General features: G+C 40.7%; 1 long non-coding RNA gene across 1 annotated transcript; it reads right to left on the bottom strand.

The window, feature by feature from the left end:
• Positions 1-780: 780 nt before the first annotated feature.
• LOC116555988 lies at positions 781-21,963 on the bottom strand. Its single transcript, XR_004270772.1, has 3 exons — positions 21,952-21,963; positions 6,929-6,972; positions 781-914 (listed from the first exon to the last, which is right to left on the bottom strand). It is a non-coding gene; the product is annotated as an uncharacterized LOC116555988 (long non-coding RNA).
• Between the last annotated feature and the right edge of the window lie 685 nt (positions 21,964-22,648).

The following is a 22,648-nucleotide window of genomic DNA, read 5'->3' as shown; positions in this document are numbered from 1 at the left end:
GTCATTGCTGGTACTTACATCTGGGCAATGGGAAATGATGATGTGACTGGCATGGTGGCTCTGTGATGTACTAACCATTGTCTTTGTTATGTTTGGCTTACATATAAATGCTCTTCTAATTTGCATGTATAATTTCCTAAACGCCAAGCAATTACTCACTTTCCTCACACAGCGATTTCTACATGCAGGAATCCCTCCCCTTCACCAGTCTTTCAAACCTCCACCCAGAGATGCGTCAAACAAGGTCCCATTTACCTGCCAAATGCCTGCTCTTAGATTAAATCATACATTTCTAACTAGTCTCAGTATATCCTTACATTTTGTCTCCTTTAAATACTAGTATTTCTCAAAAGATTATCTGAGGATCAGAATCACCTGGGTTGCTTGTTAAAAATGGAAATTCCTGGGTCCACCCAGACCTACTGAATCAGGCTCACTAGTAGTACCAGGAATCTGCATTTCAACAAGTACTGTCCGACAATGCATATGAGTGAGAAGGTTTGTAACCACAAGTTTTTTGGTTTTCAAATTTTACTTTCCTAAAGATTTGAGGCTCATTATCTCGCAACAGTATAGTACAAAATAAAGATGCTTTTGTGGTTACCAAATTCTCAAAATGGACATTCAGGACAAGCTAATATTCTGGAAATAGGAGAAGCTTTAAATGCACAACTTTTTTATCTTTTTAGATGAAGTCTCGCTCTGTCACCCAGGCTGGAGTGCCATGGGGCGATCTCTGCTCACTGCAACTTCCACCTCCCGGGTTCAAGCAATTCTCCTGCCTCAGCCTCCCAAGTAGCTGGGATTATAGGCACATGCCACCACACCTGGGTAATTTTTGTATTTTTAGTAGAGACAGGGTTTTGACATGTCTACCGAGACTGGCCTTGAATTTCTGGACTCAAATGGTCTGCCTCCTTCAGGCTTCCAAAGTGCTGGGATTACAGGCATGAGCCACTGTGCTCAGCCCACAACTATTAAACTTAGCTTCCTAAATGTTCCTCTGTGTGTTGTTGAATGTGTATTTGCTGAGTATAGGAGGAAGGAAGTTTTTCACGCTTCTCTGCAGCTCCTTCCCAGAAGCTAAGAGAACTGGGCTAATACCTATTTAGTGGTATAGAAAATTGCTCAAGCAGAGATTGCAAAGACTTCTGTCTTAGACAGCTGTTCTCTGCAAGCCAAAGTCACATCCTTGGGCCAGGTGCCACGGCTCACCCATATAAGCCCAGCTACTTGGGAGGCTGAGGCAGCAGGATCGCTTGAGCCCAGGAATTGGAAGTTGCAGTGAGCCATGATCATGCCTGGTAGACAGAGCAAGCTCCTGCCTCAACAAAACAAAACAAAAAACAAAGTAACATTCTCCGTGAGGGGGGGGAGGGGAAAAGAGGAGGAGGAGGTGAAAAGAAGAAAAAAGAGAGGGAGGAGAAAGAGAGAGGAGGAGGAAAAGGAAGAGAAAAAGGAGGGAAAGAGAAGAGAAAGAGAGGAGAGAGATCAAGTCCAGGGCTGAGGGCTGATTCCAGCAACCACTGTCCATGAGAATTATTCCTGCCTAAATGAGTCCTCTATACTCAAATTCCTTTTGGGATCTTGGTATCTCACAATGATACATAAACTTTGCTGATATTATCCTATGTAAGTGGTTCTTAAGCAGGGGGAGTTTCTCTTCATCCCCACCCCAGTGGGGACATTTGGCCATGCCCTAGACATTTTTGATTGTCACAACTCCGGGGGTAGGGTGGGGAGGGACTAGTGGCAGAGGGGGCATGTAGCTACTAGTATCTACTTCTTAGAAAATAGAGATAGTGCTAAACCTCCTTCGATGCTCAGGATGGCCCCTGAAGATAAACAATCATTCAGTCCAAAAGGTCAGTAGTGCAAGGTTGAGCAGCTTTGTTCTACTCGATATTGTCTTGCCTGATCAGCCTGATGTGTGACCCTGGTCATTCCGTATCTCCCATCCCACTTTCTTTGCTATCAACTGGAACGTATTTCTGTTTATGTCTTCCATCCACAAATTTAATGCCTTTTACATTTTAATTCAGCATTTATTATGCACCGTGGCCACACTTTTGCAGTTCAAGGTGTTAGAGCAAAACTAGCACACATTTCTTTATTCTCCTTCAAAATGTCACTCATAGAAGATTCATTTTTATTATTAATCTCAGCAACCTCATTGTATGAAGTCTTTTCTTATTAAGTTGAGAACTCTTACCTTTTCACTTAAAGGAAGCACTTTACAACTTCTCTTTGGCATGACTGAATTTCCAGAATTGCTACTCTTGCGCCTTGGGGCCATAATGCAATAAAACAAGGGTGACTTGAACGCGAGCACTATGAGACCTCAACCATTGATCTGATCATCAAAACAGCTGCTAAGTGACTAAGGTGCAGGGAATGTAGACAGCATGGATACACTGGACAAAGGGAGGATCCGTATCCTGGATGGGAAGGAGCAGGATGGTGTGAGATTTCATCACACTACTCAGAAAAGTGTGCAATTTAACACTTTCTCAAAGTTTCCATTTAACATTTCCACAGTTGCAGAAAGTGAAGACTTAGGTAAAGGGGATCTATTGTATATTGTCTCATGAGCAACTTAGGGTACAATAGAGGCTCAGCCTTGTATGTTTGCTCTCCTCCAGAAAAACTTAGAGGTATTTTTCTCCATTTTCTTCCTTTTAAATTTTTTAAATTAATAAATTAACTGATTCTTGAGACAGGGTCTTGCTCTGTCACCCAGGCTGGACTGCAGTGGCACAATCAAGGCTCACTGCAGCCTCAACTTCCTGGGCTTAAGCCATTCTTCCACCTTGGCCCCCCAAGCAGCTGGGACTACAGGCAGGCATGCACCACCATGGCCAGCTAAATTTTGTATTATTTTTTTGTAGAGAAGGGGCTTGGCCAAGTTTCCTAGGCTGGTCCCAAACTCCTGAGCCTCACAGAGTGCTAGGATTACAGACGTGAGCCACCATGGCCCCCTTTTTAGATAAGCTGATTTTTAGACGTCTCATTGAAGAACTGAGTAAAATAATAAAATTCCAAGTAATTCTTATAGTTATTTTTTTAATTTACCCTTGAAAGAGATCTTGATAGTTTTATTGATATACTTCTCTGACAAACATTTTCTGACCTGGCCTTCTAAATGTAGCTATTTGGTATGGATCTGCAGACCCTATAGTGGTGGTGGACAGGAAGTGTTCAGGAGAGCGCAGAATTGGAGGGCAAGAAAGGAAAAGAGTGTCATACTCTGGTGATCACACCATGCTTTTATAAGACGCGGATTACCACAACAGCCACAAAATTTTGTTTCATTTTTTTTTCTTTGGAGGGAGGGGATAAGAAACTAAAATGAATATTCTATTTGACAACGCTTGTTTCAGACTTGAAAAATTCATCATGTACAAAATGCCAACCCTCAAATAGGACAGTAGACTACCCAGGATTATGGATAATTTAATTCAGTATTTATGCCCATCCCATGGTGAGGAGTCACAGATCAAAAGTGCTACATTCTCCCACTTTCCTGTAATATAATAGCTATAATTTATTTATTATATTATTAATCCTTTTAATGTATTTTCTTATTAATATTCACAGTAATTCTATTAATATTATTACCCAAATTTCACAGTTCTAAGAAGCACATTTTCCCACCACTGAACGTTTCTGAAACCAGGATGGATCATACAGTGTCCCATAGTCATTGTCTGCAAGACAGCAGCTAGACACTGATTGTCACTGCCCATCAGCAAATTTGGTTGTAACTTTTTGTGGCATGAAAGTAGCAGCATCAAAGTATGGCTTGAGGAAAATCTTGGAGGCAGTAATAGGGTTGTTTTGTAGGAACTAAGCATCATTCAATGTTCTTGACGGCATAGAAGCCAATATTATATAGAAAAGCGGGGACATCAGTGACTGTGAGTCAAATTCAGAAAAGTCTTTCTGGGCAGATCACCTGAGGTCAGGAGTTTGAGACCAGCCTGGCCAACATGGTGAAACCCCATCTCTACTAAAAATAGAAAAATTTGCCAGACGTGGTGGCGCATGCCTGTAGTCCTAGCTACTCAGGGAGGCTGAGGAAGAAGACTCGCTTGAAGCCAGGAGGCAGAGGTTGCAGTGAACTGAGATGGCACCACTGGACTCCAGCCTGGATAACAGAGTGAGACTCCGTCTTTAAAGAAAAACAAAGGTCTTACTATGTTATATTTGAGGAATACATTAAGTAATTTATTTTGCTAAGATTTTTATTTTTATCTGTGCGTTAGGGTGACATATAATTAAAACCTGTCAAAATGCATTTAAGGAGCGCTTTCAATAAGTATGAAATAAAAATTCCACATTACAAAAAAGCATTGTGTCTTAATGGCAGTGTTTTATTTTTACTTGTACATGAAAAACAAGGAGTCGTACAATATATGAATTATTAGATTCAATGAAATAGGGTATTATCCCATTCCTGTCCATAAAGAAAATGAACCTTAATGATATTATCTTGTGCAAGGTCACAAAACTATTAAGTGACAGAACTAGGATGTGACCCTAGGTCTCCCAGACTCCAAAACCTGTGCTTATTTTCCACGGCATTGTATTGAACCTCTACTGAATTTTTATTAAAAATCACAGACCTGTCTGTTTATTTTCACTAACATTTTGTGGATCTAGAATGAGAACTAACTGATGTTTTTTTTTAATCTTCCTAAGTTCTTTTACAATGTGATACATGAACTCAATAAATGTATTAATAAGACTTTTGCTTTGTGGAAGCAAAAATTTAACTTGGAGCTTGTCCAAACATTTTGAAACTTTTAAGTTTCAAAAGAAGGAATCAACATTTATTAAGCTTCAGTTAGGCAAGGCATAGTGGCTTACTCCTGGAAGCTCAGCAATTTGGAAGACTGAGGTGGGAGGATCATTTGAGGTCAGGAGTTCGAGACCAGCTGGCCAATATGGCAAAACCTTGTCTCTACTAAATATACAAAAATTACCTGGGCATGGTGGTGTGTGCCTGTAATTCCAGCTACTAGGGAGGCTGAGGCAGGAGAATCTCATGAACCCAGAAGGCAGAGGTCACAGTGAGCTGAGATGGTGCCATTGCACTCCAGCCTGGGTGACAGAGCAAGACTCCATCTAAAAAAAAAAGCTTCAGCTACATAGGGCATTTAAAGACAGGTATTATCAGCTCCACTTTACAGATGAGGAAACAGAGTCACAGAATTTAGATAATTCATCTAAAGACAACTGCTAGGAAGCGGCAAAGCTGGGACTGAGTTCTTTTGACTGTGAGTGTGGATTTACCTCCCCAATATGCAAAAGCAATAAAATATATTAACTCATCATTATTAAATGCTACCAAACCAAAGTTACATGTGTCTGTCAAGGAAGAATTTAATGCAAAATTTTTTCCTTTACATTTACTTCTTTTATATTGTACTGTTTGGTGTTAAACAGCAGAGCTTCTCAGGCAACCACAGCCAGACATAAAACTAACCCATTACTAACTCCTCGGTGATACTCATGTGAGGTTTATTTTTTTTCCTTCAAATTTTTGTCTTTGGAGACAGTCTCACTCTGTCACCCAGGCTGGAGTACAGTGGCACGATCTTGGCTCACTGCAACCTCCGCCTCCCAGGTTTGGGTGACTAGTGCCTCAGCTTCCCAAGTAGCTGGGATTACAGGTGCATACCACCACACTTGGCTAAGTTTTTGTATTTTTAGTAGAGATGGAGTTTCACCATGTTGCCCAGGCTGGTCTCAAACTCCTGGGCTCAGGCAATCTGTCCGCTTCAACCTTCCAGAGTGCTAGGATTACAGGCATGAGCCACTGTGCCTGGCCTTATGTGAATATTAATGCTGCATTAGGTTTCTTAACATCCCTGCTTCCATCGACAAAGAAGCAATTTCACACTATGCTCTGATTAGAAGCATTGGAGATGTCCAATGAGCCTTTAAAGCAGGGGTTCCCAACCTGGGGGCCACACAGCAGCAGGTGAGTTCACATTTCAGAGAAGTCAGAAGTGTTACTGAGTTCATATTTTAGAGAAGTCAAGCTATTTATTCTTGTATAAGTTATTATCAGATTAAACTTCAAAAACCTTTATACTTCTAGATTGAAAAGTACTTTTAGGTTGGGCATAGTGGCTTATGCCTATAATCCCAGCACTTTGGAAGTCTGAGGCAGGAGGAGCTGTTGAGCCTGAGAGTTTAAGACCAGCCTGGGCAACATAAGGAGACCCTGTCTCTACAACAAATTTTTAAAAATTAGCTTAGTATGATATGCATGCCTGTAGTCCTAGCTACTTATGCGGCTGAGGCAGGAGGATCGGTTGAGTCTGGGAGGCCAAGGCTAGATGACATAGCGAGACCTTGTCTCAAAACAAAACAAACTTAGAAAAAAAGTTGACTTTTACTTACATAAAATTGTCAATATTTAAGAAGTAAATAGTAAAATTTAAGAAGGTGTTATATAGTCAAATTTCATTATTGTGTTAATGCTCAATGATACATGCCAAATGAATTATTACTGTACTGAACAGGTGAATTTACAACAGAACATGTATAGCCTACTTGTACTGATGAGTCATGATTTTTAAGTTTTCATTTATAATGTGTATCAATCAGTCACTCTGTGATGACTAAATTAAAATTGGTAAAAGACATTATAGCCATTAATAATGGGGGAAGAAATTATGATTTTTTGTTTGTTTTTTTGAGAATCTCACTCTTTCACCAGGCTGGAGTATAGTGGCGTGACCTCTGCTCATTGCAACCTCCATTATTCTGGTTCAAGCGATTCTCCTTCCTCAGCCTCCCAAGTAGCTGGGACTACAGGCACACACCATTGCGCCCAGCTAATTTTTGTATTTTTAGTAGAGACAAGGTTTCACCATGTTGGCCAGGATGGTCTTGATCTCCTGACCTTGTGATCCACCTGCCTCGGCCTCCCAAAGTGCTGGGATTACAGGTGTGAGCCACCTTGCCCAGCCAGAAATTATGTTTTATGCTCTATTTTTTACTCTACCCAGATCACTACAGAGCAGGAAGCTCTGGAAAAAAAAAAAAAAAAAAAAAAAAAAAGGCCAGAGTGCAACCCAATAGTCTGGTCTGTGCCACACTTACAGGGATGGATATGCAAGTATTGTGGTAACTCTCAAGGTCAACAGGTGGCATGAGAAGAAACTGCTTCTGAGAAAGTGTTAAGGATAGTGTCAAGACAGTTCAGGAAGTTTATATGAAGGGCCTACCATTAGCCCAGCATGTCGAAGTTGAGAAGTGCATTAATTCATTCTTTATTCACGCATCAAATATATCCTGGACATCCATTGTGTGGAAGACACCTTGTGGGAAGCCATCACTGCTGAAGATATTAGCTAGTAGAGAAAACTTAGTTGTCCTACTGTCTACACAAAAAGGTTGAAAAGGACTGAAAAAGACCAGTGGCCTATTTCTTTCTTACCAAAGGCTAGGCAAAAAGCTTTGCTTATCAATCATAGTGGCATATTAATAGGGTTTTAAGCTTTTTTTTAAAAAAAATTAGTTTTTTTTTTTTCTATGATTTGAAGCTCATTTTTTTCTTTGTATCTTTTTCTAAAATTTAAACTTTTTTTCCTTGTTGCTACTATCTGGTCAGTTATACTGCTTAAGAGATAACAGAATTCACGTTATCTCAAGAGCGAAGGTCATGCTGATTGTGTTGGGGGGCCTTTCCCAAGGGAAATCTTTTTTCTCTCATCCTCACTTCCGGTAGCTATTCACAATAATTTAGGACATGTTATATGAGTGAATATTTAATTTGGAATAAATATAACTCCTAGTAATGTATACAAAAGATTTATGAAGTGAGAGAAAATACTTATGATTCATTTCATTTCTTCCATGGTCATAAAATTAAAATATATTTGTGTATAAAGAGTATTTAAACTTAAAAAAGCAAATAACTGGGTGTAGTGGCTCACACCAGTAATCCCAGCACTTTTGGAGGCCAAGATGGGCGATTGCTTGAGCCCAGGAGTTGAAGACCAGTCTGGGAAATATGGTGAAACCCCATCTCTATTAAAAATACAATAATTAGCCAGGCGGGGTGGTGCATACCTGCGGTCCCAGTTTCTTGGAAGGATAAGGTGGGAGGATTGCTTGAACCTGGGAACCAGAGGTTGCAGTAAGCCAAGATCGAGTAGCTACACTCCAGCCAGGGTGATAGAGTGAGACCCTGTCTCAAAAAACAAAACCCAAAAAACAACAAACAAAAAGCGAATAATTCAGCCCCTTTGCTTTTGTCTATATTTGGTATGCTGCCTATTATTTACCTGAGAAGCAAAACAAACTGGATATTCCAACTGAAAACGTGACTGTTATGACTCATAATTCCTGCTTGACTTCAAATCCTATTGTCTTTTGATTACCTCATTGGAATTATGTGAATCACTTTGTCTTCTGTGTGTTGTCTAACTAGAAACAGCCTCCTGGTTTCTCCTGAGATTGCTTCCTTTTTGTTGTGATCAGCATCACCATGACACTGCAACAGGGTGATCACATTCCAGAACAGTGGATGGTGTACTGAGCCAGGAGCCTGAATTAGGAATAGCATAATTCCATCCTATTCCTTAAATGTTAGATGTGCATCTACTCAGTATAATGCTCAGTAGAGTAGTCCATGGTCTTTTAAAACTTTGCAACTTGGCAGAGGATTAGAAAATATAAGGGAACAGCTGAAAAAAATGGGCCAGGGTAAAATGTTTAATCTTCAAACTTTCAGTGTTAATCAGGCCCCTCTTAAATTGAGAAGAGGACTGACCTAAACCTAATTATTTTCCCTTTTTGGGATAGAAAAATCCTAAGATCGTTCCCAGGGCTTGAGGCTATCACCAAGAGCTGCTTGGAATTTCTGAACTCTTTTAAGATCTGGTCTAATTAGCCAGGCGTGGTGGCTGCCAGAGCCTGCAGTCTCAGCTACCGGTGTGTGTTGGGGGTAGAGAGAGGATAAAGTGGGAGGATAGAATTGTTTGAGCATGGGAGTTCAAGGCTGCAGCGAGCTATGATTGGGGGCCCCTGCACTCCAGGCTGGGCAACAGAACTGAGACCCAAGATCTAGTCTACATTCCTCAAATGATTCACAATGCCCAATGTTTTTCTTTGTAAGCAGGACTTAATGTGGTAACAGAGTCCACTAAAGCCATGAATGAGAAAGAAGGCGAAGTCTTGTTCTCCTTGTCCAGTGTCTTCCCCCTCAGTGCTGTGAGAGCATTATTTGTTAATGGAGCATCATGTTTGGGTACAAGGGGAGGTGAAGGGAAGAAGGAAGGAAGGGGAAGGGAAGGAGGATGACTAAGGGTACTTCAGTGGTTCAGAAAGAGGTGGAAGATTTACCTGTTGGCTACGGGCCTGTTAGCCTACTAGGTGCAGATGCTGTTTGTGGTCATGAAAAGCTTAGTCATCTTGCAAAGGTGCACATGAGGCAAGACTTTTTTTTCCTATATCCTTTCTGTATTTTCTGTCAACACCAGCTGCACACCAGAGATGTTCTAGGCAGGTTAAAACTGGCGTGCGATTATATCTGATTAGTAAAGAGTTAATGAGTTTATGGCAAAATTGTGAGTGACTTAAGAAAGTCAGCTGCAGCATAAGCTTCCTAAGCCACTTATGCAGGATGTTTAAGGACAGTTTAACCTGTTGGAGAATCATTACAAGGTATATACCACTCTATCCCTTTCCTTACCTCTTGTAAGTTTCTGTGGCATAATGAGACTTCATTTTTATTTCAGTGTATATATTTGTTGGAGTTACTAATAAAATAAGAAATTGCAAGAGGAAAGGGCAGGGCGTGGTGGCTCATGCCTGTAATCCCAGGACTTTGGGAGGCTGAGGTGGGTGGATCACAAGGTCAGGAGATCGAAACCATCCTGGCTAACACAGTGAAACCGTGTCTCTACTAAAAATACAAAAAAAAAAAAAAATTACCTGGGCATGGTGGCACACACCTGTAGTCCCAGCTACTTGGGAGTCTGGGGCAGGAGAATAGCTTGAACCAGGGAGACAGAGGTTGCAGTGAGCCAAGATCACGCCACTGCACTCCAGCCTGGAAGACAAAGCAAGACTCTGTTTAAAAAAAAAAAAAAAGAAATTACAAGAGAACATTTTTTTAAAATTCAGATAGGTTTGAATAGACAAAGAAAGAGGCATTTGTTTAGGGATGAGAGGTGAGTGGGTGGGGGGTGTATGCCCCCATATGTTCATTTGTGGAATTTGTGATGCATTTTTGGGGAGGAAGAGTCCTGGTAACCATTAAGAAATGTTTCTGCCAGACACATTTGTTTTCCTAGAGTGTTCTTAGGAGAATAGTCTGAGAATATTTTGGTCTGCTTCCACTTAGCACCTGAAATATACAAATCCTGAATGGAAAAGGCTCACATTGTATAATCCCCTATACAACTCAAGTTTTACCCAGAATCAAATACAGAAACCTTATAAAGAAATGTGAATTTAAAACATTAACTATATTATGTTATTTCCTCTATTCCCTTCCACCTCCCTCCATGTAAATAAAATTGGTAACATCACAAACAGTAGTCATTCTTTTGGTAAATATGATTCATGTTTATAGCAGACCCTTGTGAAATGTCATTTCATACTACCTAATTCTCACAGCTGCCTGAGGCTGGTGGTTGAGAGATGATTATCCTCATAATGGGATGTTAGATTAAATCTGTTATCACTCTGGCCACTAACATACATGTATACTGATGCTGTCCGAAAATGACTGGTCAACCTCACTTGGCTTTTATGATCTGTAAGGTAATCCTTACCGTTCCTATCAGCGTGTGTCTGCCAACGTTTTCTTTGTCTCTATGTCTGCTAAGTCAAAAGCTATATACATTTTATATATATGTCTGTGTATTCATGTATAGATCTTTTGTGTCTACATATCTATGTAGGTCTATGACTTTTTTGACTCAAATTCTTGCCTTTTATATCCATTCTTTAGGAATCAAATCTGATGGCTTATTATCTATACATATTTGTTTTTCATTGAATATAGAATAGTTGTCTTCCTTTTATCCACCAAATTAATATCTTATGAATAGACGAGTTGTTTAACAGTCATTGTTATTGAAAATTAATTTGGTCTTGTTGATAGTGACCGAAAGCATGAGCTTCACTCTCTCTGACCCAAAATAGTACAGTCATCTCTCTGTATACTTGGAGGATTGACTCCAGGACCCCTGCAAATCCCCAAATCCCCACATGCTCAAGTCCAGCAGCCTGCCCTGTAGAATCCCCGTATGTGAAAAGCTTACCCTGTGTATATCAGGATTTCCTATCCCAGGAATACTGTATTTTCATTCTGTTCTTGGTTGAAAAGAATCACATATAAGTGGATCAGCGCAGTTCAAACCCATGTTGTTCAAGTGGGTTCAAAAGTGTCCTGGATCTTTATGGCCTTTTGGTGTAGAAATGTGCCTTGCTCTTCTTGCTCCTTGTAACATGATGACATCTTGGCTTTTACTAGAGTGTCGTTTATGGCCGTGGTAGAAGCTCTTAGTCTAGCATTGGGTCAAGAATAGGAATAGAAACTTCCAAACATGGCAAGGCCATCTTTGAGATTTCTGGTAGGATGGCCAGAAGGTGGAGTAGATGGAGTTTCTACTTTTCTTGGGAAAATTCTTTCAGCTAGTTCTCCTCTCCCCTCTTGCCAGAGGTTGGGGGAAGCAGGACACTCTTCTCTCCCAGGGGAAATGTAGCAATTTTTTAATTATAAAAGAACAGATTCCTCAGAACATATCCTCGTAGAGAAAAAAATGACTTTACCTATTAGATAAGTAAAATATATCCTGTTCTAATATATAAACAGCCATATTCTAATAGGTCAGAACTATTTTTCTCTATTTTACAAATGAGGTAGGGTAGACTCAAGTTAAATTTTGTACTCAAGATTACATAGCTATTATATATTATTGCAATTTTTGTAGTTAATTGAAAAAGCTTATATGACAATTTCATATAGCTCAACCTAATAGAAAATCCAGGGCTGCAGTGCATGGATTCTGTCTCCTGCTCTAGAGTCTTATCTTACATTAAAGTGAACTAAATATGGCCTGAGAAAGACTTCATACTTTGTATCTGAGCCCTTGTGGAGAACCATAACCTAGCTTAACAGGCAAACAAAATTGAAAACTAAACTTAAGAGTATGCACTTGTAACAATAGCTGAGTGTTGGTCAATCCCAGCACTTATAGTCTGCTGAGTGTTCAATCTGTGTTCAAATATGGCAAACACTAAGTTGTAACCAATCTTACTGTTTCTGTACCTCACTTCCAATTTCTGTACATCACTTTACATTTCTTTAACCTATAAATTTGTTCTGACTGTGAGGTACGCCTGGAGTCTCTCTGAATCTCCTGTGATTCTGAAGGCTGTCCTATTCATAAATTGTTTCCTTTTTTTTTTTTTTTGCTAAATTAAACTCGATCAGATTTAACTTGTCTGAAGTTTTTTTTTTTTTAACACTTATATACCATTGTTTCTTACTTGGATCTTTGATGATGGCTTGAATTGTTTTAATTTAAATGATACTTAATATATACAAACAAAAAATTAGGTACAAGCTTCTGATTCATGTAGCTTTATTAAACTATATGAGCAACAATCTTTTACAAATTAAAAATTAGAAAAAGGAAACTAAATAACCTAAAAATCTATTTACCAACATGTATGTCATGAAATAGAGGGTATAGTGTTGCCGAAAAATAAAACAACTAGATTTTTTAAAAAATCAACAATCTGTTACTTTAATGAAATATTCAGTTTAATACTGTATCCTCCCAACACAACACTAATGAATAAACCACACGGTTTTCATAATTTTTTAATTGCATACTTACTACTATACATACTGGTCCTAAACTGTTGAACTTCTGTAACACATCTACTCATTTATGACAATATGCCTTTTATAGTATTTGCTGTGTGATGACTCAGTTCTTCTACCAGTTATCTCTATTTGCCTACTTGTAAAACTTTCACTCGCTTATACATTAAGTCTTCACCTGTATTGAACCCATCATCCATACATTATATTTGCTGCTTGTATTTTTTTTCCTCATTGGTTTATAACAATTAAAGTAGTTCATGACTCCACTGTATCCTATGATTTTCATACAAGCAAATGGAAGTCTCAATGGATTAACTTTTCTATAAACTAAAGTATTTTTTCTGTGAAATTGCCTTTAAGTTTGAATTTTCACCTCAATGAAGTACGTTTGACTTTGGTGAAAGAATTAAACATCAGTACTACTTTGAACACAGGTAACTGTTGGGCGTAAAAGCAACCACTGATGCTTGCCAAGAAATTAAAGATTCAATGCTAAGCATGTAGTTCTAACAACACAGAGGATGAAAATAACACAGAATCTTCTCCTGTAAAACTCAAAATGCTGGATGCAATGTAACTATTTAGAAGTGCGATATAATCTGATGTAACTGTGTAGAGAAAGGAAACTCCCCATGCCAGAAATGGAAAAAAGATGTGAAAACTTTGCGGTAAGCACGCAGGCTGACTCTGCACTGGCCCTGGTGGGCAGAGGTAATTTTAGACTTAGAAATTAGCCATACTATTTAAGACCATAGGTTTTAAGCCTGTGCAGGGATACTGAGAGAGATGTACGTGTGTGAAAGAATGACTAGAATTCTCCCCATGGTCCCTGGGAGACTCAAAGGAAACTTGTCAATTCCTAGGTCTTTAGGCAGAAAGAAACATAAGCTCTCACAAGAAATTAAAACCCTAAAATACTCCATGGACAGATTTGGGACTTCCTGTATGGTCCAAAAACCCCCCAAGTCACAAAGTTAATGTAAACCTCAACTTGACAGCCTGCCAGAAGCAAAAATTAAATAAACAAATAAGCCGGGGGTGATGGCTCATGACTGTAATCCCAGCGCTTTGGGAGGCTAAGGCAGGTGGATTGCTTGAAGCCAAGAGTTTGAGACCAAACTGGCCAACATGGCAAACCCCTGTCTGAACTAAAATTAAAAAAATTAGCCAGGCATGGTGGTGCAGATCTGTAGTCCCAGCTACTCAGGAGGCTGAGGCATGGGAATCGCTTGAACCTGGAAGGCGGAGGTTGCAGTGAGCTGTGATTCCATCAGTGCACTCCAACCTGGGTGACAGAGTGAGACTCTGTCTCAATAAATAAGTAAAAATTAAAAATAAATGTATTACCCTGTTCTCATGCTGCTATAAAGAACTGCTCAAGACTGGGTAATTTATAGAAGAAAGAAGTTTAATTGACTTCCAGTTCTGCATTGCAGGGGGGGCCTTAGGAAACTTACAATTATGGCTGAAGGCAAAGGGGAAGCAAAGCACCTTCTTCACAAGGCAGCAAGAGGGAGAGTGCTAGCAGGGGAAATGCCAGGCACTTATAAAACCATCAGATCTTGTGAGAACTCACTATTATGAGAACAGCAAGGGGGAAGCTGCCCCCATGATCCAATCACTTCCCCTGGTCCCTCCGACATGGGGACAATGGGGATTACAATTCAAGATGAGATTTGGGTGGGGACACATATAAATTAATACAAATAAATACAAATAAATAAGCTACTTTACAGGGTACTTCCAAACCCAAGGCTATATAGAAAAATGATACCCAGTAAAGATAAACCTAAATTTTGAAAATGACAAAGTATGAAAGGAAATAATCCACCTTGTGTGAAGGTTAGCAGATTCAAGAAACAGCAGTTACGTACTCCCTCCCAAGCGCTTCAGCTTATAGTACTACAAAATAAGCATGTTTAAAGCAAGAGACAAGAAAGAATAGAAATTACAGCAAAATAAGATCAAGGTCCTACTTTTAAAAAATACGATTTCTAAAAATAAAAATTTAAAAATATGGCTACCCTAAACCTTAAATAGACAATTCATGACCTGAAATACAGATCTAAGGGAATATACACAATTGTGGATCTCAAAAAGCTTGAGAAATGGAAAACATGAAGGATAGTTTAAGAGATATGGAAGAAAGAAGAAAAATGTCCAATGCCTATCTAATAGGAAATTCCAAAGGAGAGAATGAAGAGTGGGAGAGGCAGTATTTCAAATGATAATATCTGAGAATTTTCTTAAGTTCATGAGAGACATGAATCTTCAGAATGACTAATGATGGAACAACTCAGATGAAAAGAAAATATTAAGACACCCAAAGATTTTTAAAACTTAAACTAAAAGGGAGCATTAGTTAAAATGACAATAGACATTTCAATAGAAATTATCAAATTCAGAGTCAATGGAATAAAAGTTGCCAAACTGTCAACTTAGAATTCTATCCCCAGGCCGGGCGCGGTGGCTCAAGCCTGTAATCCCAGCACTTTGGGAGGCCGAGGCGGGTGGATCACGAGGTCAAGAGATCGAGACCATCCTGGTCAACATGGTGAAACCCCGTCTCTACTAAAAAAAATACAAAAAATTAGCTGGGCATGGTGGTACATGCCTGTAATCCCAGCTACTCAGGAGGCTGAGGCAGGAGAATTGCCTGAACCCAGGAGGCGGAGATTGCGGTGAGCCGAGATCGTGCCATTGCACTCCAGCCTGGGTAACATGAGTGAAACTCCGTCTCAAAAAAAAAAAAAAAAAAAGAATTCTATCCCCAACTAAATTATCATTCAATTGTCGAAATAAAATAAGGCCAAAAAAGAATATTTTATGACACAGCAGAGATTTACCACTCATATTTCCTTGCTAGAAGAGCTACAGAAGGATTTACTTTAGGCAGAAACAATTTGAACAGAAAGGAAAGGATCAAGGCAAAGAGGGGTTGAGTGATCAAGAAGAAGGAAGACACTGGTTTTGACTTCTTGCCTCATTTCTTCCCCATTCTAAAAGGGCTTCTACGTTCCTTTCTATTCTTTTTAAAATTTTTTTATAGAGACAGGATCTCACCATGTTACCCAGGCTGGTCTTAGACTCCTGGGCTCAAGCAATCCTCCCACCCCCCAAAATGCAGAGATGACAGGCATGAGCCACTGCGCCTGGCCTGTCCCTTTCTATTCTTATGGTTTCTTGCCCTCTATCTCTTCTTCATTCTATGGAATTTTCTTCTGGTTTGTATCTTGTTCCCTGGGTGCCATTGGGCTCAGTATAAATTATAGTAGGGTACTGTGAAACAGAGTAAGTGAGGGGAATAAGAAATAGCCTGATGAATATTTTCAAAGTATTTTTGATGTAATGATTATATTAATGTCATTAGATTATCACTGAAATAAAAACATAAAATTTTAAAGTTCTATGTACAATGTTTCAAGGCCACGAATTTGAAAGACCTGCTCAATAATATTTGGCCTCTTCTCTCATAGTTGTTCTATTTTTTTTCTTAGCAGCAGGCTCATTTTTCATCATGGTTATAGGCTTTCCCAATCAAACAGGCCAGCATGTGTTCATTGTTTTGTAAAAAAGTTTTTCATTTCAGGTGGGGCTTGTGTGTTGGAGATGTGTCTGTGGTGCAATTGGCATTATCGTTAAAGGCAAACTTCTCCAAGAATCAACGTAACTCTGTCTAGCATGCTTTCTGGGTGCAGCATTGATACTGGCACACCAACAGAGAGCTCATTTGCCAGGTCCTTCCTGTTCAATCGTGTAAACATCAGTGCTTAAGCAGCGGTGAAGTTATTGCCTGGCTAAACAGAAACTCTCATCCTTCAATAACTGATTCTTTTAGATTCATTTGAACAGTTTGGGAAGGACCTCAACTTCCAGATCTCTGCCTCCATTAAACAGGAATGGACACAGATTGAAATTTAAATTACATGTAAGATTCTCTGGATTCTGTTGTTTCGGTCTATTCTCTGCCCTTTCCTTGTCTTCTCTTGTTAAGTCACTTTTGTTTTGATACACTGGGTGGGGAATTGGCAATTCATGTTAACCCACAATGAGTAATGGAATGCTTCTGTCAGTACACAGAACTGGAAACACTGCTAATCTAGATAAGCTTTAGAAGGTAGGTAACGCAGTTGAGCACACTTTAGTGTTTCTGTAGGAGCTTTTTTTTTTTTTCCTAGAAAAGTCACTTTTCATGATGTAGCATAGACTTTCTTGCCTGATCTGATAAAACACATTCAATGAGATAAATGTCACGGTTTCTGTCTTACACAAAGGAAGACAAGTAGGTACGGAGAAATTAGGGGCAGCAATAGCATTGAGAGGATAAGTCATCTTCTGTATTACAGGTAATCAGAAAGATCCCAGGCCCACGATTTCTTCTCCAATGGCCCTGCTTAGGTGGTAAATGAGGTTAAGTCAAGAGAAAGTAACTTACAAGAGATCTTATTAAAACATGCTGTAATAGAGTTCTTATTAAAGAGTGGGTTGAATACATGCTTTTACCTTTACTTGCTTCTAAAATGCTATTCAGGTTACAGTAAAGACTTTAACATGGCAAGAATCCACAAGGACAAATTAAACAGAAAAAAAAAATGGGGAAAAAAACCTTTGGAAGCTGGAAAGCAAATGGGCTAGTATAGATGAACTTCGCAGAACTTAGAAAAAAGTAAAACCTAAGAAGTAGTGGAAGTCAAGAAGCAAATTGCTTCACACTACAGAGCTCAGAAAGCCTGGAATTGAAGGTGCTGAGCACCACTAAGATCATCATGTAAATAAGGTTAATACAAGATTAGTTGAAAGCCTATGTAAGAGAAAGTTAGATCACTAGGTCAACTCTGTGACCTAGTGATGGTTTTTCCCACCCTGATATGAGACCGGAATGGTGTTGTTCTCCAAGAATAGGACCAAGCTTTGGGCTGGATGGCACCAGGCACAGCTGAGGGTGGGGTTAGGAGATGCAGTGAAAACGAGCCGGGGGGCCACGTGTAGTGGCTTATCCCTGTAATCCCAGCACTTTGGGAGACCAAAGCAGGAGGATTGCTTGAGCCCAGGAGTTCCAGACCGAAGTGAGTTATGATCATGCTACTCTACTCCAGCCTGGGTGACAGAGCAAGACCCTATCTCTAAAAACTAAGAAAGAAGAAAAAAGAGAAAATGAGCAAGGTGATGGTGGAGAGCTGAGTGTAAAACCACATACCTGATGGCAAGACTCCACGCTTGCTCTGAGAATGCTGATAGCCAGATGTTAACCTCCAGGCAGGAGAGAGGATCATTTCTTTTGCAGTGAAAACTGACTATCCCACAAGAAAAAAAAGATAAATTTGAAATGCTTGGTTAGAGCCCTAACAAAATCTTAGCCAGATCACACCAGAGTGGTGATTCTCAACAGGGACGACTTGGTCTTCCCTCCCACTAGGCATTGACAATGCCTAGAGACATTTTTTAGTTACAAATAAAGGGGAATGCTACCATCATCTAAAGGGTGGTAGTCAGGTATGCTGCTAAACATCTTACAGTGCATTGGACAGCTTCCCATAACAAAGAAATCACTAGTTCATAATTGCAATAGCACCTCTCTTGAGCAACTCTGCTCTACAGCAAAGTTTAACTGTTGAAAAGCACAGCCATGACTCACAGGATCAATTAGCTTTTTGATGCCTTATTCTTAAAAACGAAGAAACAGCCAAAGAACACTAAACACTTTGAATGTGAGAAAATCTTGTAACCAAATCTTTTCTTTTTCTTTTCTTTTTTTTTTTTTTTTAAGACAGAGTCTTGCTCTGTTGCTCAGGCTGGAGTGCAGTGGCGTGATCTTAGCTCACTGCAACTTCTGTCTCCCAGGCTCAAGCAATTTCTCCTGCCTCAGCCTCTTGAGTAGCTGGGGTTACAGGTGCTAATTTCTGCATTCTTAGTAGAGATGGGGTTTTGCCATGTTGACAAGGCTGGTCTCAAACTCCTGACCTCAAGTGATCTGCCCGCCTCAGCTTTCCAAAGTTCTGGGATTACAAGCATGAGCCACTGTGCCCAGCCCAGAAAGGCAGAAATTGTAATAATCACAGATGGAAAGGGATATGTAGAATTTTAAAAGGTAATGAAGAAGGATAAAGTATGTGTTGTGTTTTATATATGTAAATATACATATGCATATATATATATATATACATTAAATCCTCCTTAAAAATTTTTAAAGTACATCCAAGAAAGCAGGAATAAGAAGATATAAAAAGGAATCTGTATAGAAGAAACAGAATCCTAGGAAAATAATATATGAAATAAATTCAATAAAGTGTTGAAGCCAGGTATGGTGACTCATTCCTACTATCCCAGAGACTAGGGAGGCTCAGGCAGGAGGATTGCTTGAGACTAGGAGTTGGAGACTAGCTTCTGCAATATGCAAGACCCCCATCTCTACAAAAATTTAAAAAATATATTAGCTGAGCTTGGTGTTACAAGCCTATAGTCCTAGCTACTTGGAAGACTGAAGCAGAGGATCTGCTTGAGCCCAGGAGTTTGAGGTTGCAGTGAGCTGTGATCACACGACTGCACTCCAGCCTGGGTGACTGGGTGAAACTTGTACTCATAAAAAGGGTTGGGGGTGAGAATAGGTTTAGAAAGATCAAGTTGAAGTAATTGTCCATATACTAGAACAAAAGGGCAAACAGATGGAAAACTAGAGAGAAAAAAAATGCATAAGATATGTTGCAATCCAAAACTCAACAATAAAACTTCCAGAAAAAGAGAACTGATAAAATGAAGGTGAAAAAATTATCAGAGGAACAATATAAGAAAATTTCCTGCAAAAGAAAGACAACAGTTTCTTGACTAAATGGGGTGACCATAATTGATGAAGAAGATCAATATTAAGGCACATTATTGTGAATGTTTCCAATTTAGTGATTAGGAGGAAATAAGTAAGTAAATAAGTAGACATAAAGAGAAATACATCATATACAACGGATTGGGAATAGAATGACATCATATTTCTCAAGAGCAACACTGGAAAGTAAAATACTATGGAGTTGAATGTAATTGAGCAGTACATTCAAATCTCTGAGGAAGGTAATTTTCAACCTAGAATTCTGTGCTTAGCTAGATAACCAAAGAAGTGTGAAGGTGTGATGAAGACATTTCAGAATAGCCAGGTCTAGCACACATGTAACCAGAGTTCTAGAAGGAGATAATAAAAAATTAAAAACCAGCATATTCCAAGATAATGGCTGAGAATTTTCTAGAATTGTTATCATTATGTTTTTGAGACAGAATCTTACTCTGTGGCCCAGGCTGGAGTGCAGTGGTGCAAACACAGCTTACTGCAGCCTTGGTCTCCCAAGCTCAAGTGATCCTTCTGCCTCAGCCTCCTGAGTAACTGGGACCACAGGTGCACACCACTGCCACCGGACTCTTAGGGTTTCACTTAGCCAGAAACCTCTGTGGTGGGTGGCATCTTGTGCCTGAGTATTGCTCATGCCTTCTGCCCCTTGTGTCCACTTAGTCTGGCAGGCTGCATTCGTCATGCTACTAGCCTAGATCCCACACCTGCCAAGGACAAGCGAGCATGGGGTCCAGCCACTGCACACAACCAGGCACACAGGCTGCTGTGGTGGGGGTGGGGGCGGCACAGTTCCAAGTGCTGGCTCCGTGCGAGGCTGCGGTTGGACCCGATATACTGCACACAACTTCTACTGTTTGCACCTGAAATTGGATGAGGTGAATGCAGTGGTGCCTGGAAGTTTGGAGACACCAGGAAGCACAGAGCCCCAAAGAGGTTGTCACAGCCCAGGGTTGGGTAGCCCCTAGGTCTGGGCTCCCCAAAGGACCACAGCTCTTCTCTCCTTCTCATCACCCACAAAGTGATGAGTTGCAGGGGGATGTTTCAGCCCTGTTTGTGTTACATACAGTTCTTTCCGTCCTGCCATTTGACACATCCTGAGTTCTTGTCCTGTGTCCAGGAAGAATGAGGTAGGTAGACAACTAGAGAGTGAGCAAAGCAGAGAGGAGCTTCATTGAGTGACACAACAGCTCTGGCAAGCTGTCCTGACCAGTCCTTCTGTCAGGGTATCCCTGTTCTCTCAGGGACCTGGGAAGCCTCCCCTGCTTCCACAGGCCTGGAGGTGCCTGCTCCCGGTGCCTGGCCTCTCCCTTTCCTGCCACCCACTCCGATTTCCGCTCTGGGGGTGCTGACATGCCAGTCCCCTGCTGCCTCAGCCCCCTCCAGACTTTGGGCACTGAGGAGCATTTGTGCAAAGCTGTCCTTCCAGCTCTCAGCGGGAAGGAGACCCAGAGTAGCTTCTTTCTGCAGGCAGGATGTCCCAGACCAGTCGAGGAGACCTGAATTGAGTAGCTCCTTCCCACAGCTGGTCCGCCCAACATATCTGTGAGTCTGGCTAAGGGTAGAGTTTTTAATAGACTTCCCAAGGGAGGAAGTGCATGCTGATTGGTCCACAGGTGGCCATGGGCAGGCCTGGAAAAAACACCATAAGTTCTCACTCCAGGCTTTAGACTCCACCCAGAACTGACAACCTGGCCCCCATGCCTCAGGCTGTCCCTGGCTTGAAGGTGGGGCTTCTCCAGGACCCGCCCCTTTCTGCCCAGGAGCCTGGCTGCCTCCTGCCACCATCAATCATGTCTCCCATGGTACCCAGGTTGTTTGTGCAGAGGGGCACCTGCAGGGTCATGCCAAGCCTCCCTCAGTGCCCCCTCAGATTCCCCCCCATGCTCCTCAGTGCCCAAAGTCTGGAGGGGGCTGAGGCAGCAAGGGACTGGCATGTCAGCACCCTCAGAGCTGAAATCGGAGTGGGTGGCAGGAAAGGGAGAGGCCAGGCACTGGGAGCAGGCACTTCCAGGCCTGTGGAAGCAGGGGAGGCTTCCCAGGTCCCTGAGAGAACAGGGATACCCAGCTTGGCAGCTGTGGTTGGGCGGCTGCAGCTGCACCTGGAAGGGTGGGGTTCCCAGTCAACCAACTGGAAGGGGGAGGGTTCCCGCCAGCTCCATGGAGACGGTGGCGTCAGCCAGGCCTCCCCTCCCCTGTGCTGCAGGCAGCATCTTCGCAGCAGCCACTCCAGATGGGCTGCTCCTACCATTGCCACCACACCCAGCTACTTAAATTTTTTTTTTTTTTTGTAGAAGTGGAGTCTCTCCATATTGCCCAGACTGGTCTTGAACTCCTGGGCTTGAGCAATCATTCTGCCTCCCAAAGTGCTGGGATTACAATCATGAGCCACTCTGCCCAGCCAATTTTCCAGAATTATTTAAACATACTAAACCTCAGATCCAGGAAAGCTGACTAACCTAAAGCAGGGCATACCAAAAAAACCCCCACAACTATACACCCAATAGTGAAATAACAGAACAAAAATTAAAAATCCTAAAAGCAGCTGGGAAAAAGACAGATGACTTACAAAAGAAGACTGTTAAAATGACGGCAACAATAAAAGCTAGAAAACAATGGCATAATATCCTCAATGTGATAAGAGAAAATTGTCCTCAACCTAGAATTCTGTATCCACCAAACTACTTTTCAGGAACAAATGAAAACATTTCAGGCAAACAAAATAGAGAACTTACAACTCAGAGTTTAGAAATCAGAAGAAATTCTAAAAGATGTCTTTCAAGTCAAAGAAAATGATGCCAGAAGAAATAGTGAATAGGGATAATGATAAATACATGAAGAAATGTAAACCAGCATTAATCACATAAAAACTTAATGTCTAATTAGTTTTATATATATATATATAATATTTATATATATAAAACTTTATATATAAACAAACATCCCGGGCAGTA

The sequence above is a fragment of the Sapajus apella genome, unplaced genomic scaffold (assembly GCF_009761245.1).
Source record: "Sapajus apella isolate SASKATOON/1434 unplaced genomic scaffold, GSC_monkey_1.0 scaffold16, whole genome shotgun sequence".
In the NCBI taxonomy this organism is placed as follows: domain Eukaryota; kingdom Metazoa; phylum Chordata; class Mammalia; order Primates; family Cebidae; genus Sapajus; species Sapajus apella.
Note: the sequence above shows the minus strand (reverse complement) of the source record. Positions and strands in the feature narration are given on the sequence as shown.